The sequence below is a fragment of the Centrocercus urophasianus genome, unplaced genomic scaffold (assembly GCF_019232065.1).
Source record: "Centrocercus urophasianus isolate 14NV4802_14NV808 unplaced genomic scaffold, USGS_Curo_1.0 seq_33, whole genome shotgun sequence".
NCBI classification, from domain to species: Eukaryota; Metazoa; Chordata; class Aves; order Galliformes; family Phasianidae; genus Centrocercus; species Centrocercus urophasianus.
Genome location: NW_024884900.1, coordinates 5095102 through 5101189, shown reverse-complemented (window position 1 = coordinate 5101189; position 6088 = coordinate 5095102).

Here is a 6088-nt window from a genome sequence, read left to right as displayed (position 1 = left end):
CCCCCCCCCCCCCCCCACCCGCTTAAAAAATAATAATAATTAAAAAATCCAAAGCCAGCACCAAAAAACCCGCAGAAATCCCCTAAATCCAACCACGTGCGAACCGGCGGCAGCAGCCAAGGGTGGGATTGGGGGTGGGGGGGGGAAAAGGGGGGTATTCGGCGTCCCCCCCCACAGGCCAGAGCACGGAGCACCCCAGCCCCGGCCCCCCCCCCCCTGCCTGCCGCAGCCCCCCCAGCGCCTGCGGGGGGCTCCGAGCCGGGGGTGGGTCCCCCCCTTCTTCCTCCTCTTCTTCCTCCTCTTCCTCTTCAGGATCCAGGGGGGAGAAGAGCACGTGGACCCCCACCCCCGGAGAAAAAATCAAAGCAAATCAAAGCTGTGCCGGTGAAGGATGATGCTGCAGGGCTAGCGAGCCGCCGGCCCCCCCAGTGCACAATAAAATAATATAGATAGATAAGATGTCCAAATCTCAGCCTTCCGAAAAGAAAATCGGAATTAAAGCGTTCCCACCGCGAGTAAAACAAGATGGGAAAAAAGAGAAAAAAAAAAAAAAAAAAGGCGATAATAAGGATAATTTTAAAAAAAGAAGAAGAAGAAAAATACTGAAAAACAAGAGGGTGAATAATTAATCCGAGGCAGATGCAATCAGTTAATCAGCGGTGGCGGAGTCCCCGCATCCGAAGGCAAAGTTTGGGGGGAGCGGAGCCGGGGGGGTCGGGGCTGGGAGCGGGGAGACCCGGCCATGGGCGTGCAGATGGGGGGGTCCCCGCTGTCCCCCACCCCCCCTCCGGGTTAAAGAGGAAGGAGTGCCCCGCTCGTAAAGAAAAATAATACAGAGGGGAGCGGGAGTCGTGCAGCAGTTTGGGGGGGCTCTGCACTTCTCCCCCCTCCCGGCCCCCGTGGCCGCTCGGCCGGAGCCGCATCGGGCTCCGATGGGTGCCAGCGGGGGGAGGTGCCTTCCTCCTCCTCCTCCTCCTCCTCTTCCTCCTCCCCCTCCTTGGGTGAGGGGGTGGGAGCAGAGCGGAGTCCCGCTCCTGCTGCTGTGTTGTGCTGCGCTGCGCTGCGCTGCGGTGCGATGCGATGCGATGCGATGCGATGCAGCCCCCGATCCCCCAACCCCGCTTAGCGAACAGCCTCCCAGCCGAACCCCCCCCCGCCCGTGTGCAGCGGAGGGGCTGCAGAGCCCTCCCTGCCATCCCTTCTCTGCTGTCTAGGGGAGTGAGGGCATCCCATCTCCCCAGGGTGAAGAGGAGCCACTGGGGTTGACTGCGGACCCCCCCTCCCTGTGCCCCCCATGGCTGAAGGATCCCTGCAGCTTCCCCCGGTCCCTTCTGCCTCGTGCACTGGGAGCAGTTCCCAAAGGATTCGGAGATGCTGGCAGCACAGCTGGGCAGGGATTTCCCTCGTCCCAGTGGGGAAAATGGAGCTTGGGGGAACATGCCCAAGGAATGCACAGTGCCAACTGGAATGTTCAGGGACCCCAAAATGAGGGCTGGGAGCAGCTCCTCCATCCCCACACCCCGTCTCCCCACCCCATTCCCAGATCCCAGTGCATCTGCAGGAGGTGGTGCTGAGTTTGCAGTGTGGAAACCCCACCATCTCCCACTCCTCTCCTTCTCCATCCCATTGGCACTGGTGTAGGGCTGGAGCTGCACAGACCACGCACCACTCCCACCGTCACACCCCCACGCTGTGACCCCCCACATGCCTCCCATGTCCCCTCCCTCACATTTCCCACCTCCCCCCCATTATGCTCCCATCCTTCCTCCACCACCACCATATATTTCCCCATCTCCCTCCACCAGGAAATATTGGCTGGCGTGCTCATCCTGGAAGCCTCATTTATAGTGGAAGTGCGTAAGACATCTCCATTAATGCCAAAATAATTCACAGCAATTAATGGGGTTGACCTTGAGTGGTGACAGAAGCCAAAAATGCCCCTGCAAAGGGCCCAATAGTCGCATTGGTTGGTGGCACCGTGGGGGGAGGACGGCCCTGGGGCAGCCCCCATACCTTTGCGTGCTCTGAGAGAGGCTTTCTTGAAGGATAATATGCACATATCCCTGGCTGGGGCCATGGGAGGTGAGCTCTGCCCCCAAACCCACCACCCAGACCACGCCAGGAGGGCAGAGCATCTTCAGCATCCTCAAAGCACAGCCAGCAATCCGGCCTCACCGCACTACTTGTTTTCATACAAATCCTGTGATTTATAACCCAATCTCCCAATTGCTTTGGGGAGGGGAGGGCTGACTCACGGGCTGTGGTCTCCCCGGGGATGGAGAAGGGAAGCGGTGGCACAGCCGTGATTCATCCCTCCTTGCCCGGCACGGGTTGGTGGGGCACAACCTCAGTTTCCTCTCCCCAGAATGAAATGGGAACAAGGGGCAAGGTGTGCAGGAGCAGGCAGCTGCGATCCCCTGCTTCAGACTTAAGGATGCATCAGGTCAATGGACATCGCATCCCCAGTGCTTTCCAGACAAAGGACAGTGCTCCCAATCCCAAACCCATCAGTAGCAAACCCCAAACAAATGCATTTCTGAAAGCACCCACTCGGGACAGCCCAGCTCTTCCTCTTAATCCCCATCGGCGTTTCACCTGCTGATAATCCGGGGGCAGCACTAATCTCTGGGATAACAGCGGCTGCCCGACATTAATCTGGCCCTAATCCCTGTGGGAGAGGCAGAGGTGTTGCACGGGGGCAGCAGTGGGCACAGGGTTGGCAGCCCACCCTCCTTTCGGGGGCTGTGAGAGAAAAGCAAAGGAGTCAGAGCAGGGGTGTGCGCCTGGGGGACACTGTGGGGTGTCCATAATCTGACCCTAAAGAGCTTCCAAATCTGATACAGTGCCCACAAACAGAAAAGTAGGAGAGTAAAACAAGTGCAGCGGGGACCCCAGGAAGATGATACCCTCCCATTTACCAAAGATTCACAATAAGGATTAATGCAGGGAAGTTCCTCACCCCAAAGAAGCTGCAAAGTGGCCGTAACCCCATAACTAATTCTGCACGGGTGTGGAATGGATGAGCCTGGAACATGATTAAAAATATATATCAATTCCCTCCCCTTCGTCGCAGCTCCCGAAATACATTTATATCATCCAGCTTTCCTTATATAGTTCTGATAACGACATAAATATAGAAATCCCGTAATTGCCATAAATTCATTTTATGTTATTATTTCTAAAGGGAAAAAAAGAAATCCTTTTATTGTAACTCGTTGTCCAGCTGCTTTCCTCAGGGGGTTGTTGTCACTGCAGTGGTTCCTTGCATGTGCCCATAGTTCTGTCCTGCTCTTCATCCCATGTCCTGGTGAGCCTTGACTTGGTGATCTTGCAGGTCTTCTCCAGCCTCGATGATTCTATGGTTTAGTGGGCAGAGAATCATAGAATCACAGCAGAACTACCAAGGTTGGAAAAAAGATGGTGGTGAAGGGTTGATGGCTGATCTTAGAGGTTTTTTCCAACCTTAGTCATTCTGTGGTACTGTGATCTCACCCGAATTAAGCAGAGGGTATGAGGTTCCTCCAGGCTTCATCCATGAAGGGTTGGGGAGTGGGGAAGGAGCCTGTTGGAGGATGGCATCGCACGGAATCACTGAATCATTCAGGTCGGAAAAGGCCTCTCAGATCCCTAAGTCCAACCCCAGCCCACCCCACCATGCCCACTGACCACATCCATCAGTGCCACATCTCCATGGTTCTGGAACACCTGCAGGGATGGTGACCCCACCGCTCCCTGTGCAGTCTGTGACCCCGCAGCGCCCCTCTTTGGGAGAATAAATTGTTCCCAATATCCAACCTGAACCTCCCCTCGGGTCACAGACACAAACACCACCCATCTCAGGAGGTCAGGAGCCCCATGGCCAATCCATTGATTTGGCTTCAGGCACCCCAAACGTCATAACAATGCATTAGGTATCAAATGCAATATTTATAATATTAAAATGAATATTTTAGTAGCTTACAAATGTAATGGAAGGGCGAATCAAAGCGGTAGCACCAAGCCATTTCGGTCTGGTGAGATAAAAATGTTTCATTTCAGTTTTACTGTTTGGATTCGTCTTTGCCTCAACTTTTACGTTCTATTAAAATATTAATTTTGGACTATATCATAGGCCTTTAATATTTTATCTGATGTAACAAGTCAGCATTACCAACGTTGCTGGGGCTCCACGTGGGGGAACGAAACAGCCCCACGAGCTGAAAACCCCACGGAGCAACTGCTGCAAAAGGCATCATCTCAATAGGCCAGCACTGATTTATTCCCCTTCCCTTCCAAAAATCATTACTCAGTGGGGCAATTTCAGCACGGGCAAGCCACCAGCATATGGTTCAATGCCATTTATCCATACAGGCAGCTCAGCATCTGCACAGAAAACCCCCGACTGCCGCATTTCCCCAGCACCGGGGATTCACGCACCTAATTACGGCAGCGACAGAGGAGGGGGTGGTTATCTTGGCAGCCGGGAAGGACAGCAATAGCATTTCTTTTTTTTTCCTTCCTTTTTCAGTTGTTTTCTTTCCCCTGAAGACAACCAACCCCCCCATGCAGGTTCGGGGGAGTATTTGGAGTATACAAAGTTGAGTTACAAAGCGCTCCCCGATGAGTGCAGTGCGGGGTGATGCTGAGTATGGGGACGCATCTCTGGTTGAGGACCAGTCTGTGTCTGGGGTCGTTTTGTTGTCGTTTTGGAGAGGGAAATGGGATTCGCCTCACCTAAATCAAATAACAAATCTTCAATGAATGATAAGAATCAGCAGATGCGGGAAAATCAAAGGCAACACATTCTGCCTTAAGCAAAAGGAAGTTTTGCATCCAGATTTTAGTGATAGCTGCATCCTGACCTGCTGAACACCAAAGCCTCATCCTTTGGCCCCAGGCCACAGTGCCCAGGTGGATGTGATGCTCAGGAGATGTTCCTATAGCCCCTGTGAATGTGTTCTCTCTCTCTGGGCCAAATAGAAGCCATTCATCATCTCCAAATGGCTCAAAACTCACTACCATTTATTCCTAGACCTTGCAACCACCTGTTTCTAGATCTTTCAGTGATTTATTTCCAGATTTGAGCAGGCTGGAGGATTCAAGATGGGTGTCTTCAGCCCCCAGCGGGACCTGCTTCTGGGGAACCACCGCACACCCAGACCCCTTCACCACCCATACACCCATGTATTATAGAAACTACCTTCAGCATCCCTTCTTTTCCAGCTCCATTCCCTATATTGTCCATGGATGTGATCCTGGTGCAGAGTGCTGGAGGGTGCATGGTCATGAGGATGGGACAGGTGGACACGTCCCTGCACTCCAGCATGGGGACACCAACCTGTCACAGCCGGCATTTCCACCACTCTCCCTCCCTCCTTCCCTGCCTCTCTGGCCAAGTAGGAAAGACAGACAGCAAAAAGCACTTAAGAGGAGGAGAAAAGCCCATTTGCTCTGCTTTCCCAGTAGCCCCCTCGTTGGCTCAGCTCAGGCAGTTCAATTTTCTGGAGGCTTTCAGGCCTCCCCCGGTCCCTAATCAGATAAGGGCTGTGCGGGGGAGGACACAGAGACGCCCTTGGCAGGGCTGTGGGGATGAGCTCACGGCCCATCAGCTCCTACCTGCCCCCAAAAGCTCTGAGCACCCATCCCCAGCAATCCTGCCTGGTAGCATCTCTCCATGAACCCCAAACCCAAAAGGCAGGTGAGCCCTATGCTGCTTGTCCCTGCTTATACCCCATGGAGTATCATTGGAGTCTCTCTCTCCTCCATCTCTATAACCCCATTTGGATTTCTCCAGCTGGATCCCATGTGGGGCAATCCATGGGCTATGGGGAGCCTGGGTTGGAGCTGAAATAATTTGCAGGCTGGGAGGTGAGGTATGGGAATATCAGGGTGCCCCAAGAGTTGCTCACTTCTGTGCACCCAACTGTGTGTGCCCAGCAAACTGCAACATTGGAGTGGTTTGGCCATCATAGGATGGCTCCTCACACTCCACTCTTTACCTCCCCCCATCCAATTTCCCCTCCCTACTCACAGCTCCATGACCTTTCTGGTGAGAACCCCATAGCAACAGCTCAGCGTTCCCCTCTGCCACCTGCACACAGGGATGGGG